Source organism: Capricornis sumatraensis, chromosome 10 (assembly GCF_032405125.1).
Source record: "Capricornis sumatraensis isolate serow.1 chromosome 10, serow.2, whole genome shotgun sequence".
Taxonomy (NCBI): Eukaryota; Metazoa; Chordata; class Mammalia; order Artiodactyla; family Bovidae; genus Capricornis; species Capricornis sumatraensis.
In genome coordinates this window covers 10656370-10674303 of record NC_091078.1, presented here as the reverse complement: position 1 = coordinate 10674303, position 17934 = coordinate 10656370, and positions in this window count along the sequence as shown.

Sequence of the window (17934 nt, the reverse complement as noted above, 5' to 3'; positions counted from 1 at the left end):
GATTGAGCCCATGGGCAACCCCATCACACATGGGCTCCCTGACCTGTGCTCCGCCTCGTACCGGCTAACGGGGTCCAGGAGAGGGGCCAAGTCCCCATCACACTGAACGAATGAGCCCCTGCACCCAGGCCAGGGTGTGCAGGCACAGCCAAGGCAACAGGCTCTCAGAGGTGGTGGGCCAAGGTGGGCCCAGATAGGCAGGGCGGAGAGGAGGCAGGCCAGACTGGAGCCGGACCTTGAAGGACGAGGAGACTTAGCTCAGTGAAGGGACAGCACTCCAGAAGGACAGAAGTGTGTGGCAAAGCTTTGGAGTCATTCCTGGGGAAAGGCGTGCCCTCTCCCATAAGACATCTGGGCCGCTCCGGTCCAGATGGCCTCGCCTGTCAGTGACCAGTGGCCATGGGGTGAAGCAGATGGCCAGCGAGGGGGGGGGCACCCTCAGGCCTGAGCCAAGAGAGGCCAAGTGGCCCACACAGGCCAGAGCCCGAGACCTTGGCACCGGCCACTCGGAGCTCTCGACTCGAGAGTTAATGATTCATTTGTGGCCAATTTCTGCTGGCCTTTGCCTGGAAATTCCCAAGCCTGCCCCTTCCCTTGGCTCCGGGAGCTCCAAGAGTACAGTCTCATTTACACTTGGCGGAGGACATCACCCCCACTATCCAGGGAATGGCTTTTACAATTACAGCAGTAGTGATGCTGGCTAGCCCTTAGGAGGAACGGATTCTGACCTACACGCTGGGGGCTGGGGTGCTTGTTGAACTGTAGTGAAGTTAGGGGCCCCTCTCCGACCCCCTGGGCAAGGTGCTGACGGAAGGAGCCCTGTTTGCATTCACGGTGCTCCACATTGAGGGCGGAGCCAATGCAAACAGAAGCCAGTCTGGTGTCATGTGAAAAGTGTGACAGCAGCTACAAAGGGAGGCATGGAGCTTGACCTGGAGAAGCACTTGGCTGTAGGAGAGAGAGCAGTGACATGTGCAAAGGCCCAGGGCGTGAATGGACAGGGGAGACTGAGTCGCTCTTCTCTGGCTGGAGCAAAGAGGCCATAAGAAACATCTGGAAGTTCAGACACAACTCCCAGGTGAAGGACTTAGCAGACTTGGGGGTTTGGCAGTGGGAGGTGCTGGCAGTGGGGAGTCAGGGCTGCTGCCTGAATAGGGATAGGTGTGTTTGATTGGAATTTGGGGGGTTCACTTGCCCATATGTGTCTTGTTTCTGCCGGTCAGCAAACCTCCCTTGTCAGCCTGCTCTGTGCCCACTCAGGCCCAAGCCCTACACAGGTGCGGTGGTGGATGAGAGGGAACAGATCACGTGCAGCGCTCCAGGTGGCGCGGCAGGGACCCGGCAGAGCCGCGTGCCGCTGGCAGATGTACGGGTCTGTGCAGAGGCCAGGCGATGGCTGCTGTCGTTCTCAGATTCGCTGAGCCCCATTGTCCCGAGTCTTCAAGTGAGCGTGGTGGCCTGTTCAGGTCGTCTTAAGGAACTGCATGTTCCTGGCAGACTGGAGAGACAGCCTGGAGGTTAACCCTGTCCCCTCAGACCACATGGTCTTCCCGAAGGTCGAATGGGTATCTGTCACTCTGCACATGCACAGACTGAGGCCCAGAGAGGCCAAGGCCGATGACAGCGCTCAGGGCCCTGGTCTCCCAGTCCTTAGCTGGCTGTATGCATGTCACCCCCCACATCCTCTTCCACCCCTGCTGCAAATTTAAGAATATTTCCCCAAACCAGGCCAAATATAGAGCAGCCTGGTCCTCCAGGTTGAAAAGTCCCAGGCTTGGGGAAGGGGCTTCCGTTACATGTCTTTGCAACTTTGCACATTTAGTTTCTTCTGATTATTTCTTGACAGTCCCAGGCGTTGGTGGTAAACAGCCACTCTCCCCAGAATGTTTCCCCACGACAGCAGCTTTCTCTGGAGAGGGTGCTATCAACACTTGGCAGGGCCTCCTCCCAGCTCCCAGCTCGGGCTCCTGAGCAAGGAGAGCTCCTGAAAGCCATTCAAGAATGCCCTGCTCTCCTGGGGGGCTGGGACTGCAGGGTCCTGGCGGGCGTGGGCCTGGCCTCTTTGTTCCCTGCAGCAGCCAGCAGCCTGGCCTGGCCTCAGAGCCTCAGATGGCCCCTGGTTGTGGACGGTCCCCGAGCGGAGAGGTGGGGAGGTATCGGGTGTCTGCTGGCTCCCACAGCCCTGGTGCCCTGGTCCTTGGCACGGATCAGCGACAGGAGGGAGCCCGAGGACGGCTCTGCCAGGCCTGTCTGTGGCCGGGAGAGCAGTGGTGCCCCAGCCCTGCAGCCTCCGTGGTCTGCGTCACGCGCTGGCTTAGGTGTCCTGAGTCAGAGCCAGGAAATGGATCTGCCGTGCAGGGGTGGAGGTGCCGCTGCCCCGGGCAGCTGGGGTGAACCCCAACCTCCTGCCCGTCAGCGCTCAGTGGGGGCCTGGCCTCATGCATCACTCCCCTGGCCTGGCTTGGATTTGACCAGGGCCTGGAAGAGAGGCTGAGGTAACGGCCGGCTCCCTGCTCCACACACTGTGGCCAAGCCCCTAAGCCCACACAGGCAGTACCTGCAGGGCTGTTGACAGGATGGAATGCTCGACTTAGGCTCAGCGAGGCTGCGGACCTCTGCCGGGGCTGTACAGCTTTCCTGGGATGCCCTTCCCAGGCTTGTGCTCTGGGTGAGACTTTACCCAGGAATGACTTCGGTGGCAAAGCCTTCCTTAACAGCCCCGCTGCAGCCAAAGTGGTTCCCTTTTCCTTGGAGCCACCCTCGGAGTTGACCTCCATGGTAGCTCCTATCACAATGTAGTGTAACCACGTTTTCCTTCAAAGGGCTCCCTCCCACCTTTGCCTGCGTGAGTGCTTTGAGGCTGATTTATCTGTGCACCTTGCATGCCTGGTGTATACTAGACGCTCAATAAAAGCAGGCTGGATTTAATAAAGGGGGTTCCTGAAAGTGGTATCAGAGTATCCCTTTGTTAATAACGTGGTGAAAATGGTGGGGGGCGGTCAATTGGGAGGCTGACTGCCCCCCACCCCCCACCAGACCCCCTTCACAGCCTCTGCCTGCCTGGGTAGTAGCTGGGGGCTGCGGCGGCCCCCTCCCCCCTTCCACGCAGCCAGAGCATTCCTTGCCAGCAGGAGTCGGCTCCCTGGGCTGCCCGTGTGATCACTCTCCAGAAAACACCCCAGTGGAAACTGCATGAATGATTGATAAGAGCTGAGAGCTGTTTAATTTTTCCCCCTGTTTAATGGCTATCAATAATTTAATACGCTCTCTGTATGTTTTTAAGAAATAGCACCCATTTCACCGTCTCCGGTTTAGCGGGCTAAATGATTTAAGTGTTGGAAATGTGCTCTGAGGATGGAGGTTTGAGAGTCAGAGGAATCTGGGGGCTGGTGGGGCTAGGGGGAGGTGGGTTCAGAGCCAACCAGCAGCATCTTGGCCTGGGTGTGTGTGTGTGTGTGTGTGTATGTTTGTGTGTGTGTGTGAAGGTAGGAGGGAGGGGGCGGGTAAAAGCCAGCGCCTTTCTGCTAAGAGCAAGATAATTGCTTTTCCGGGTCTCGCTGAGCAGCAGCTGAACAGCTGTCAACTCACCCCCTCCCCAGTGCTGAGCTTTTCTGGATAACTCTGGGGGGCCGAGGGGGCGCTAGGAGGGAGCGGCTGCCGGTACCACCATGGGCTAGAACCGCCCTCCCCCTGACATCTCTGCCCCTCCTAAAGCTGTTAAATCATTTTTATTTTAATGGTGCAGTTAGTCTCCTGGCAGCCGCATCTTCCAGATAGGGTAGGGGAGGTGTGGAGTGCGGGGCTCAGAATCACTCATCTCAAGGCCCAAAGGGACCTGGAAGGTCATCTGCCGGTGTTCCCCTCAAACTTTCCAGATGCGCAGGATCACCTGGGAGGACTTGTTAAAAATTTAAATTTCTGGGCTGCGTTCCAGACCCACAGACTTCCATTCTCAGGGGAGAGGCCTGGGAGGCTGTGGGTTTAACGAGCGGCCCCGGTGATTCTTATCATCAGTGGAGTTTGGGAAATACAGAGCTCAGCGCCAGTTCCGATGCTTCCTGCGCACCCTCAGCACCACTTGGTCACTGCGTCCGCTTGCACGCCTCTGTGGACAAGGCCCTCACCACTCTGAGACGGCACACCCGCTTGGGGAAGATGTGCCCCGGTCCAGAGCTCCTTCTGTCATTAGTCTGGACCTAGCCAGCTGCCCTCACAGGCTCCTCACGCCAAGTTACCTCTGCCATAGGACAGACCAAAGCTGCCCAGCAAATAGCCGGGTCTCCTGGAACCTTGTGTCTCGCCATCTCCCATCCTGAACGCTCTGGCTTCTCTGTGCCTCCTTGTTGGGCAAGGAGCATCCTTTCTTAGTGAAAAATCTGGGTACCAGGGAAAGCGTGAGGCTGGAGATGGACTCTCCCCTCCAGGCCTGAGCACCCCCTTCCCAGGGGCAGGTGGGTGGCAAGGTACTGTGGCCTGCTATCAATGGCCTGCAGTGGCCATACCAGCCTGCTTGTGGCAGGCACCATCGCTGGCACAGTAGGGACTCTGAGGAGGCAGAAAGATTCCCTGGCCTTTCAGTGGCCAGCCCTCCCACAAGAAAGAAAAATGTGACTCATCAGAGACGGTTGACTCAGCCGATCTCTGGGATAAGAGCGGAGGGGGCTAAGGCCGGAGGGGGCTACCCCAGGGCCACACATCCATTGAGGACAACTCTGGAACTGCAGAGATGGAATAGGAGGCCCAGAGAAGGGCCTGGTGCTTACCTGAGTCACAGTCACGGAGTCAGTGTATGGAAGGATTTTAGCAGAGCTGATGCCCACGTGTCTGACATTACAAGTCTTCCATTGTTTGGGCAGAGATGCAGTGCTGACTGCCAGTCGGCCCTGCTGTGTACTTTATTTCACTAGATAATTAAGAGGGAAGGAGTAGTACCCTTTCACAGGTGTCACCATCTGGCTACAAAATGGGTGGCTCCTCAAGTCCCTTCCCTCTTTGTAAACCCTCTTTGTACCCCTAAATTTAGCCATGCCCTTGGTCTACCTGGGAGAAACCAGGTTCCCAGGAGATGGTGACATTTGACCCTTCTTATGATCACCAGTTCTCCCTGTTCCTCTTCACCCCCAAAGCCTGGTTGATCATCACAGCTCCACTGCAGAGGTTGTGACCCTAGGGGAATAAATAGGAAAAGGGGTGCCCCCTAACCCTGACAGGGCTCCCACTTGGAGAGTTCCAAGAGCTGGGGAGACTGCAGGGACAGATTTAAATCTGTGCTCAGGAAATTCCAGCTCCAGAGAGATAGTTGTGTGAATACGGATACTTGGGCAAGGCCAAGGGCAGTCAGGGAAGGCTTCCAGGAGGAGGTGCTTCCTGCCTTCAAGCTTGAAGCTGGGCAGGAAGGGAGGGGCCTCCCCAGCACAGAGGTGTACGGTGGCACTGTGAATGTGCAGAGGAGAGCGAGGTGAGGCCAGCAGGCCAGGGCGGGGCTGGGTCTTGGCTCCCTGGGCAGAAAGCCATGGAAGGTTTGTTTGTTTTTAGCTTCAGCTGAAGTATTACATCCATGCTGAAAAAGTGTGTGTATGCTAAGCATAGCTCAACAAATTTCACAAAATGAATACCCTCATGTGACCACCATATAGATCAAGAAACAGAACATTCCAGATCCCCTAGAAGCCCCCCCACATACCCCCTTCCAGTCACTGCTCTCCCTCAGGGATAATGACTACATTACCCTTACAATATCAACAGCATGCTATCAGTTATCTATTTCTGCCCCAAAACCACCCCGAAACTTAGTGGCTTAAACAACTGCCATTTATTATGTCTCATAATTCTGTGGTTTGCCTGAGCAGTCCCTCTGCCAGTTGCCCTTGGGCCTATGTGACTCCAGTCACCTGAAAGGCTGGCTGGACAGGATGGTCAAAGGTGGCCTCAGTCACATCTGGCAGGTTGTGCTGGCTGTTGGCTGGGCAGCCTCACTTCTCCTCCATCCTCCAATAAGGTAGACTGGCTTCCTTCCCTGGCCAGGCCACATTCCAAGAGGGCCCCAACCAGAAATAGCAGGATTTCTTGAGACCTAGTCTCTGTAAGTTACAAAATACTACTTTCACCAAGTCGTATGGGTCAAAACAAGTCTCGTGGTCAGCCTGGATTCAGGGATAGAGGCTAGGCTCCACCTCTTTTTAAAAATATTTATTTGTATTTATTTATTTGGCTGCCCGAGTTCTTTGTTGTGGGACACGGGATCTTCGATTGTCATTGCGGTACACGGGATCTCTTAGTTGCAGCATGTGGGGTCTAGTTTCCTGACCCAGGATTGAACCCAGGCTCCCTGCATCGGGGTTGCAGAATCTTAGCCACCAGACCACCAGGGAAGTCCCTAGACTTCACCTTTTGATAGGAGGAGCTGCAGAGAGTCTGTGGCCATGCGTCTTCAGTCTACCACAAGCTCGAGTTTTGTCTGTTCTTCTTGTTCAGTCACTAAGTCATGTCTGACTCTGTGACCCCATGGACTGGAGCACGCCAGGCTCCTCTGTTCTACACTATGTCCCGGAGTTTGCTCAGATTCTTGCCCATTGCATCGGTGATGTTATCTAACTATCTCATCCTCTGTCGTCCCCTTCTCCTATTGCCTTCAATTTTTCCCAACATCAGCGTCTTTTCCAATGAGTCGCCTCTTCGCATCAGGCGATCTTTAAATAAATGGACTCCTTAAGTATATTCTCGGTGCTTGCCTGTTAGTGTAGTGGTAAAGAAATCAGGAGACACGGGAGACATAGGTTCGAGCCCTGGGTCGGGAAGATCTCCTGGAGGAGGGCATGGCAACCCACTCTGATGCTCTCGCCAGGAAAATCCCATGGACAGAGGAGCCTGGAGGACTATATAGTCCACAGGGTTGCAGAGAGTCAGACAAGACTCAAGCGACTGAGTACACAATATATTACCCATTGTGTCTGGCCCTTTTGGTCAACACTGTGTTCATAATACTCGCCTGTATTGTTGGATATAGTTGGAGATTATTTGTCCTCATTGCTGTGTTGTATTTCATTGTGTGGAGACACTGATTTATCCATTCTACAGTTGATGACCATTTGGGAAGTTTTCATCCTTGGGCCGTTTTGACTAGCACTGCTGTGAACATTCTAGTATGCATCACTGGGTGACCACATGCACACCTTTCTGTGGAGCTGAAAATGCTGGGTTGATGATAGACCACAGGCTAGGGTAGGCGTGCAAACTGTTCAAGGTGGTGACCATTACATGCCCCACCAACCCGTGTTTGGGAGGCCCAGAAGACCTCTGTGGAGGAGAGGGAAGTGGTTAGTGGGGGTTTTAGAGAGGCCCCCCAGCTGAATATGGGCTGGAGAGGTGTCTCTAACCCCAGGATTCCCTGTAAGGTGCCCTCTCTGGCCTGCCCCTGGCCTCAGGCCTCCAGGCTGGGAAAGGAGGACCATCAGACCAGATGGCTCTTTTCTGAATTTGATCTTCATTGCTGCGCTTTTTCCTGTCCCACAGCCCTCCTACTGCCCTCCCTCTTTGACCCAGAAGCCTCCTTCTACAGCTAGCCTCGTCCCCCAATAATCAGGGAAGCTAGGTGCCTGCATGAACTGACGCACGTGGATGCAGGAGGTGGAAGGGACTGCCGTGGCTGCCTCCAGGCGGTGGACAAGACAAGGAGATTGGGCTTAATTTCTGGCCTTGCTCTCTCTTGCAGTGGGACCTTGGGAACCCTGCAGTGGGAACCCTTCCCTTATCGGGACCTCAGTTTCCTCGTATGTGAATTGGCAGAGAAAGGAGTCAACCTCCCCAAGTCTCTGCTCTCTCCAACCTGAACTCTGGGTTCTGGAATCTAACAGGGGCAAGGGTATGAGGAGGCCCGTGGAAAGCTCGGCAGGCTCCTGGACTTTAGGGCACATGTCAATTGGCCCATTTTGTTCAACTTATTCACTGACTATCTTCACTGCCCCACTCATCCATCCATCCATCCATCCCTCCATTTATCCATCCAGCAGTCTCTGTGGCCTTGTGAGCCTCAGAGGACAGACGTAAACTAGACCTCATTCTCGATGACCAGGAGTTCTGCTCACGGGGGAACCCGGCCAATAGAAAGCTGGGGCGGGGGCTGCAGGGAACATGGTCAGCTGGACCCAAGCCCCTGCAGGATGGACAAAGAAAGGAGAGCAGGTCAGTGAGGGCTCTCTGGGGACTTCTGAGCAGAGTGGGGCTTTGAAAGACAGAGACACACGGAAAAGGGCTCCAGACAGAGTACCCAGCTTATCCAAAGGATGGGGTTCCTGGGGGGCTAGGCCGACTGCCACCCAGTGGTGGGTGTCCCAGCATGGCTACGGCTGCAGTACAGGGTACAGAGGAGCCGACCTTGGTGCTGGGGCCAGTTCTGGACCTCTGACCTTTACTTGGAGTGGAGGCGGAGGACAGCGTCCGGTTTCTAGGGCGGCTCCACTTCTGTGGGCCTGCTCAACTCTCCAGGAGATGGCCAGAGGGGCCTGGGCAGGCAGGACCTAGAGGTGGGTGAAGTGGGTCGGGGCCCTCAGGCTCGGGCTTGGAGCTCACTGCACCCTCTCCTCTCTTCCACAGGACCTGCATCAGCTCTGCTCAGCCAGGTTGGACTGCTGGGGCCACAGCCTCCTTCCCCTGCGACTGCCTTTTCCTGACGCCCTTAGCAGCCTCCAGTCCCAGTAGTCAGCAGAGACCTTGGCAGGTAAGCAGAATGAGCTGGGCCCTGACCCTGGGTATCTGCAGGTGTGGGACTCAGCCCAAGCGGCTGGTGCTGTTTCAGGGCCTAGAGAAGCGGGAGCTGGGCTGTCATCAGTGAGGAAGGGGAAGGGGTTTATTTCTTAATTTTCACTTCTCCTTGGCCTCCTCCTCTCAGAGGGAGCCAGAGAGTGGAGGGTTGTGGGGAGGGATATACCCTAGCCTGGCACTTGAACTTCAGGTTTTATCCAGTTGCCAACTCCCAGTGTAGTGTTGGGTAGCCCTGTCCCTTTGCTCTTGCGAGTCTCAGTTCTCTCATCTAGCTCATAGAAGTAATAACAATATCCTCTAACATTCTGAGCATTTAACTGTATGCCAGGCACTGTGCTAAGTATTGTGCAGTTATTAACTCTTTTCATCTTCATCACAGCCCCATGAGGTGGGTGCTGTCATCCTTCCCATTGTACAGGCGAGAAAACTGAGGTTTGTGGTCTGAAAGGAGCGTGCCCAAGGCCACCCGCGTGGCTGAGCCCTCATGGGGCTCACTTCCAGGTCTGTGTGGCTCCAATGTGCCTGTTCCTGACCTCTGGTTCATTCTGCCCCTGGCCTTGCACCCTCTCTGCTGGTCTTTTCTTGCGGGTGGGCATCAAGAGATCATGGGTGTCCTCAGTTGGCTGGTAGGAAGCATGAGGTTAGGAAGGCTGCCATGCTGCGGGATGGGGATTAACACTGGCGTTTCATGTGAGTATGGGGAGGCTGAAATCTTTTTGGAGGAGGTGGCCCAGGTTATGATCCAGAATGTCTCTGAGAGGATTAAGATTTTCCTGGGGAAGAAGATCCCTTATAGTTACATGTGAACATGAGGTTTTCATTTGGAAGTATAAATACACATACAAGTCCCAGAGGGTTCTTCTACCCCATAGTCATACTGTGTCCATGAACACATATGTACACGCATACACTACACAGACAACGTGTGCTTGTAAACCTGTCCTTGATCATGCTAAGGGGCTACAGACATGCGTACACACACAGCCGTGAATGGTTGTGTTTGCACAGATACATACAAAAACCTGCAGAGGCACGCTCCCTCTCACGCATATACACACAGACATCACTCGTGCATGCTATAGACATACACGTGCACAATCAGACTTGCTGCACACACACGCTTACACAGATACACAGACACAGGTTCTCACGACGCATGGTGCCTCCACATACACACAGGGGTGCACTCACATGCACACGCAGGGAGGGATGTGTTCCAAGGAGAAGGGACCATGGCGCAGGGGGCATGAGTTCTGACTGGGATGTTCTCTGGTGAGGGAAGAGCTCTGGGAAGAATCCCCAGGAGGCGACAAGCGAGCTGAGCATTGGAAGGCAGGGAGAAGTTTGCTAGGTTGATATAAAGGAGAAAAGAGAAACCCAAGCAGAAGGTCCGGCTCTTGCAAAGTCCCAGAGAAATGAACGTCTGTGGCTGATTCATGTTGACGTATGGCAGAAACCATCACTATTCTGTAATTATCCTCTAATTAAAGGAAAAAAGTTCATTTTCTGGCCCTCTGCTTCCTCTCCCAACATGTCCACCAAAAAGAATCTCCTAGAATCAAGTCTGGCTACATAATTTTCAGGGCCTGGTTCAGAACAAAACTGTGGAGCCTGTCACTCAAAAATTATTAAGGATTTCACAATGGTGGTCATAGAACATTAAACCAAGAGTGGGTCCTTCTGAGCCTGGGGCCCTGGGCAAGTGCCCGTGAAGCCAGCGCTGCCCAGAACAAGTGAAGCACGGACTTCACATGCAGGCTCCACCAGTCGCTGACAGCCCCAGTGACCTTGGGCAGGTCCCGCATCAGCCTATGAGACTCATCTGTCCAAGGGAGAGATGTTGCCCTCTCCACCAGCTGCAGAAGCCCCAGTGGAGCCAGCATCCAGCTCATCTCAAGCATCTGGGGACAGTGGCTTCAGTGAGGGTGGGATGACAGCCCCACCCCCCGGCAGGCAGTGGTGTCCAGGGGGTTCCCGGTGTGCACTCTCTGCCTTTGAGCCCTGTCCCTACACACTTTGGAAACCTGGTGTTTGTGTGCCTTGCCTAATCCACAGGGGCAGAGGGGGTTGGGGGCTGCTCTGTGTTTTATTTGCAGAATCTTCTGCCTCATTGCCCCTTGCCTGCCCTTCTGTGTTTGGCAAACTCACTTCTGTGGGCCAGATGCTGTGGAGCCTTCTCTGACCCCAGGCCTGCCCTCCTGACCTCTGCCCTGTGACCCCCTCCAGTAGCTACAATGACCTCTTGTTACTGTAGAGTTCTTTACAGTGTGCAAGCTCTTTCACACCCCATCAGGCCATTGAGAAAGCCCTTGAGAGATCCTATGCCCTTTGCTAGACTGGAAAACAGAGGCCCAGAGTTGCAGTCCCTAGCCTAGCTCCCGGGCTGAGGTCAGGCCCGACTCGGGAAGGGGTGTAGACAGTGGCCACAGAGGGTGGCACCTAGGCTCTGCTCCGAGGCAGCTTCCCACTTAAGCATTTTGGAAGACAGGCTCTCCCAGCCCCTTACCTAGGAGAGGCCCCGCAGGTGCTACGGCTGTTGAAGGACCCAGCGGGCTGGAGGTCTGTTCAGCTGAGCACACAAGCCCCCGGCCCTACCCATCCCTGTGAGTGGCTTGGCCCGCTTCCCTCAGCCTGGCAAACTGGAGCCAGGTCTGGGTCATGACAGCCAACCCAGCTGGACACGCAGGATGTCTAGTCGGGGCCATGACAGCTGCCCCCTCTGGCTGTCACTTCATTAAAGGTACTCAGCACACTTTTGGTGGATGACTGCAGAGGGCATGGATGTGGTGAAGGCTATGGCCTCTGAGCCTCGGCGCTGGAGTGTTCCAGACTCTTCACACTCCTCTCTTTGTAACTTCAGATGAGTGGCTTAATCTCTCTGTGCCTCATTGCTTCATCTGTAAAATAGGGATAATAATAGAACTGACCCCACTGAGTTGTGAGGAATTCAATAAAGTCATCCACATAAGCCCTTGCTGCAGTGCCTGGGATGAGGTTAGTACTCCACGGCATTGATGGTAGGCAAGCAGGTGGGGCTGAGTGATGGGGCTGATCCCCAGGGCTGTGGGCACACAGGGAGAAACGTGGTTGGATTGTCATTTCAGAGAGGCTGTAGGGGGACAGCGGGGGTTGGGGTTTCATATGAGGCAGTTCCAAACAGCTGTGGATGAGAGCTCTGTAGGCAGGGACCTGGGTTGAGAGCTCCTCTAGCCCTGAGTTTGTGGCTTCACATTGACAGCATGAACACCGTCAGCTGTCAGTCAACAGGTTTCCAGGGCTACATGGCCTAAGGCAAGTTTGGGGCTGGCTTCGACGACGTTGAGTGCCAAGCCCAGCTCATGGCGGGCCTGGCTGTAGCCATGCAGAGCTTGGATTCCGGGGTCCCCATGTGGCGTGCATGTCAGCCTCCAGCGCCAGCTGGGAATGCACAGACTCCTTTCCCTTCTTGGAATTTACTGCCAGCAGTCCGGGCCTGTCCACTCCCAGCCTCTGCAGCTAGCACTGACCCTGCAACCCCTCACCCAGCCTGGGGCTGGAAATACAGTCCACAGCCCACTGGTCGTTCCTCCCCGAGGTGGGGGACCCTCTGGGTCAGCAAGGAGGGCCATTGTCCTCACAGGCCCTTCGAGCAAAGTTTTTGTTCAAGCCTCAGTCTTGCTGCAGACCTGTTGTGTGACATCGGACAAGTCACCGTCCCTCTCTGAGCAGTGGTTCATTGGTCTGTAAAACCAGAGGCTCTGCTGAGACAGGTCAGGGTTCACAACCTGCAATGTTCTCAAACATCTCAACAACCCAGGGACACTCGAATTATCCCACACTAGATGAAGAAGCTCAAAGCTCAGTCGTGTCCGACTCTTTGCGACCTGTGGACTGTATCGTGCCTGGAATTCTCCAGGCCAGAATACTGGAGTGGGTAGCCTATCCCTTCTCCAGCGGATCTTCCTGATCCAGAAATTGAACCGGGGTCTCCTGCATTGCAGGCGGATACTTTACCACCCAAGCTATGACAGAAGCCCCAAAGCACGGAGAGTTTAGAAATATACACAGGGTCACAGTGCTGTCTGCGGATATTCAGCCCAGTCTTACCTGACAACATAGTATGTGTTTTCCCCACTACGTCTGCCTCTGGTAGCCACATGTATGTTTGCTGGTGAACCATTCATTCCATCAGCCATAGTGAACACTTACTAGGCTCGGGCACTGGGCTAGGAGCTGGCATCCACAAGTGTCTCTTTGAGTGCTGACTTGAGTGGAGGTCAATGGAGTCTACAGAGCAGTGTGTGCTAGGTGGAGGCTCAGCAGGTGAAGGCAGTAGGAAATGGGAGGGACAGCTCTTCCTTGGTGCTGGAGGAGGCAGGCAGGGGAGACTGCCTGGAGGAGGGGTCTAGATCCCTACACAGAGGAGTGAGGGAGCAGGGTCTTCCTGGGATCTCTGCACAAGTTGGTGGAATAGGTGAGGAGTCTAGCTGGGAGGGGACACTTCATTCAGCCACACCTGGGAGCAGGTATTGAGGCAGCTCCCAGGGGCCATCGAGTTTGACCTTGATCTTGCAGATTGCAGGGAACCCAAAGGGGCTGTGGAGCAGTGGTAGCTCCTCTGTGAAGGCCAGGAGCGGGGACTGGCCTCGGCCTGGAAGCAGAGGCTCACAGCTCACCCAGAGACAGTGGCAGAGGGGAGGGGCAGAGCTGGGGGATTGTGTACCCCAGTTGGCTGGACCTCCAGCACACCGAGTTGTTTTCAGCAACCCAGGCACCTTGGGACCTCTCCTGGGCCAGCAGCTGGGCCTCTTTCCCAGAGGGATGCTAGTCTGCCCAAATGCTGAAATGGGAAGCTGTCCCGGAGCAGAGCCCAGGGGCCATCTTCTATAGCCACAGTCTGCACCCCTTCCTGATACAGGCCTGACGTTAGCCCAGAGGTGGGGCTGGAAGGGAGCCATGAACAAACCTGTCCAATGACATGATAGACACGGAGAGACCCACAGCCCAACCCAGAGTCACACAGCATCATCACGGCGGTTGCAGGAGGCTGACGGCCTAGACGGGAGGTGAAAGGATGGCCCCCTGGTTCTCCCAGAGTCTGGTGGGAGCCTGCTGCTGTCTGTGGTGTGTGGGGCTGCCCTTGTACCCCAGGGACCACTGCCCTCGGCCACCAGCAGGGCTCTCTGAGGACAAGCAGGGATTTGGTGAACTACACCAAGAAGGATTCCTTGGGTGTTACTCACAGCGGGTGCTTTTCCCTCCCTGTGGTGTTTGCTCACCACCCCTCTCTGAGCCCTAGAGTTTGTTTTCCTCTGGTCCGGGAGCCACATACTCAGGGTGAGGGCAGCCACACCCATGCCCTGTGTCCCAGGTCCAAGCCTCTGTGACCTTGCGGGCAGGGAGCAGACATTGGGTGGGGCTGTGAGGGTGGCCTCTTTATTTGAATCATAGCATCTCCACCGCGTGGGGGAGGAATAGCCTTAGGAAATCACCTGGCCCAACCCCTCGTGGTACCGATGGGGAAACTGAGGCTCAGAGAATGGAGGGTACACCCCAAAGTAGCCCAGCATGGCACTGCAGGCTTTCAGCTGAGCTCACTGCCACCCTAAACTGTGTGGTGGCTGTGGACGCCAGCAGGGCCCAAGTCCTACAGCTAATGTGACCCATCTGTGGGGTGTGGTGCTTGCAGAAAGGCAGGGCCCACCCCTGAGGGGCTGGGGCTGCAGAGTGGGGGTCCTGGGACGTTCTGGAGATGTGGAGAGCAGAGCAGGGCGCCCTCAGACCTGGCTCTGCGAAGGCCTTGTTTGTCCTCCGCCTGCTGTCATCACCAGCTCCTGCTAAGACCTGCGATTCTTATTTTTCTTCTCCCTTCTGTTTACGCCGAGACCCAGTGGGGTCTGGGGGTTCTAGGCCCGGAGGCCAGGGCAGAGAGAATGCTCCAGTCAGGCTCCGATCAGAAAGCTGACAGGATGCAGGGGGGTGAGGAAGGAAAGTGGACTCTGGAAACCTGAGGCCGCCTGTGTCCCCTGTCAGCCCCCTTCGCCGAGCCGCAGCTGGGCGCCCAAAGACCGGTCTGCAGAGGTTGCTGGATCTGCAGTTGTTAGGATGAGTTCTCAGGGTCCCCAAGGAGGGTTCCAAGTCAGGGAGGGCTTCTTGGAGGAGGTGGAGTTCTAGCTGGTTCCTGAAGAATGGACATTATTGTGATCTGAAAGCATTCCAAACACAGGGACCAGCTGGGTCAAGGCTTTGAGGCAGGCACTCTGGGGACAGATCGGTCGTGCCAAGAGTGGGCAGTGAAGGAAATAAGGTTGGAGATGCCCCCTACAGGCCAGATGGCAGAAGAAGGAGGAAGTTTGTACTTGTTTCTAACTTGCTAAACATCCCTGAGAGATTCCCTGCTCTGCTTCTGTGCCTGTTTGCCTCAGATCTCCTAGGAGTTCCAGGCGGTCCACACAGCAGGCCAGGGCTGCAGTGGAAGAGCCTACCTTTGGGGAGGTTGTGAACAAGTGCCAGGGTCCTAGGCTTTCCCCGGGAGCTGGTGGGCAACTGGCCAAGGATTCCAGGGGACCCAGGCTTTGCCAGAAGCCAGGGAGGATGGGGGACTCAGCCCTTAGGGCACTCTCCTGCTTGCTAAGAATCCAACTCCCAGAGTAGACTACGAAGCTGAGAGTCTGATGGGGAGGTGGGCTGAGCAATGGGCTTCCTGTCCTTCCTGTGACCAGTTGCCTCTTTACTTCTTCTAGGGAAGGTGTGTGGGGCAAGGTGGGAGTAGATGACCCTGCCCTAGACATCGGGCTGGCTCGGAGCCTGACGGAGAAGGGGCAGCCCTCTGAGCCATATGTGCCTGTGGCCTGCTGCAGGAGCTGTGGGTGCTGGACGCCCCCTTGGGTGCAACCCCTCCCATAGCCAAGGGCTCAGCCCAGGTTGTGTTCACGACCCACAGCAGCCTCCCTCTCACCTTGCCTATCAGCAGAGCAGCACCTAGGGGCCCTTGGTCTCTTGGTACCCAGGAGTTCACACATCCCCCCAGTACTCTGCACAGTAGCTGCTCAAGCTTCATCAGCTTGGGGCTGGTCCGGGGTCCTGCTCAGGAAGCCTAGAATTCATTTCCCGGAATAATACAACAGCCCTTCTACACCAGGAAGGGTGAGCTGGCCTCAGAGCAAAGCTTCCCCATGAGCCCTGGCTCCTGGACCCTCAGAATAGCAGGTGGGATTCTCAGGGGCCCATTTTCCAGGGGAGGATTAGAAGCAGAGAAGAGAAGGCATGAGACTCGGCCAGGGTCATGGGGCCAAGGCAGAACTCACCTTGGATTCCAGGTGGTAGTCAAACTCCTTTTGGGATGGAGCCAGGGTTTTCTGCTCAGGCTTACGGCGGATGGGCCAGGGCTCGGGAAGAGCGGCTGGAGGAGGAGCGCTTCTGGGGGCCGAGGAGCTCAAGGGAGAGGCCCCGAGTCACTGTCTCTCCTCCTTGGCTCCAGTTACTCTACTTGGTGGATCTGCCAGTGGTGCTGACATTTACCTGGTAGGGAGGCAGGCCTCCTCCCTCTCGCATCAAGATGCTAAAAATAACCGGGTCCAGCTTCCCAGGGCCCCTGCCCAGCTATCGCCTGCTTGCCTGCCTCGGCGACCTTTCTCCTGGGTACTGGAAGCTAATTGCTTCGCGAGACTACAGTTTCTCGTGCTGAGGACTTCCTAGGGGTCTGAGCAGGGATGGCATTGCTCCTGAAACTGAAGAGGGCTCTCTGCAGGGCCTCCCTACCCCCCAGTATTGGGGTGATGGGGCCCTGCCCAGACCCTAGCACCCACCCCGTTTTCTCCCCGGGTGCAGTATCCTGCCAGACTGGCCACTCCAGCCCTGGAAGCTTAAGCCCCTTCCTTGAGCTGCTGGAGTTTATGCCGGTGCCCCTCCTCCTCCGAGTTATCCAGTGCTCACCTTGAGACCTGTGCCATGTCCAACACAGCTGTCCAAGGTGCGGCTTCCTGCCTTCATGCCGCATGTTCATTCTGCAGGCAAGAGGAGCCCAGACTGGAGGGCTGGACATGTTTAAATCCAGCTGTGAAACCTTAGCTCGTTTCTAAGCCTCTGTGCTCTCATCTCTGAAATGGGTATCATGACTGACTTTATAATGTTGTTGCAAGAATGAAATGAGGTAACATGGAGAAGGTCTCAGGTCAAGAGAGCTGCTCCCTTCTGACCCCCAGCCCCACCCCGCCCTCCTTGCCCCAGGCCAGGAGGAGGCCTGAGCACTTCTGGGGGTTTTCCTTTCTCTTGCTCTGTAAATCAGCTCTGGAAGCCCCCATACATTTGGTTGATGTATATGGACTGGAAGAGGAAGGTCTTAAAAGACCCAGGCTGAAAACTAGGGACTGGTACCCCTCAAAAGCAGGGGTCTCTTGCCCATTCCTGTGCACGTTCCGAGTGCCCTGCCACACCCGTCCCACCTGTGTATTTTTGTCCAGTTCTTGCCCTTGGTCAGTGTGATCAGATGAGTTGACATTGGCCTACGTGTCCCTGGCTGTGGGGTGAGCCCCATGGAAATGGGAGTGGTTTTCTGGGCTCTCTTCTCACCCGCTATGAGAACCTGGACTGGTGGCTTAGCCCCTCCACGCCTCAGTGTCCTCTGAAAATGGGATAATAATGGCTCCTCTGCCACCAACACTGTGAGATGAAACCAGCAGGGTTGGTGCGGTGCTTAGGACAGGGCCTGGCGCGGGGGCACCCTTGGTGCTTGCTCTCTTGTCCTCTTAGCGCTCTCATTAGTCGTAACCGTCCGTGGTAATAATAGCAGCCCCCACCCGTGGCTGAATGATTCGCGTCAGAGGCTAAGCACTGAACAGCCATTATTTAACGCAGTCTCCGTGACAGCCCTACACAAGGTACTCCTAGAATCTCTACATTCCAAAGGCCCAGAGGGGCCGCTCACGGTCTGAAAGCGGTAGCGCTGAAAACCAGAATTCAGGTTCAGCCCTGCTGGGGGAATCAGCCGTTCGACTTTGCCTGGGACTGCCAGGTCTTAGCCCTGAAAGTTTCACATCTCGGAAAGTTTCACATTTTCAACCCACAGGGACAGTGGATGAGCTAGGCCCCGCTAATCTCCTGCTCCACAACTGCACCCACAGCCTCCCCCGACCCCTTCCTGACTTTGGGGCACAGCCCTGCTCTGCCCCTGCCCCCTTCCCACACCTCACTGGT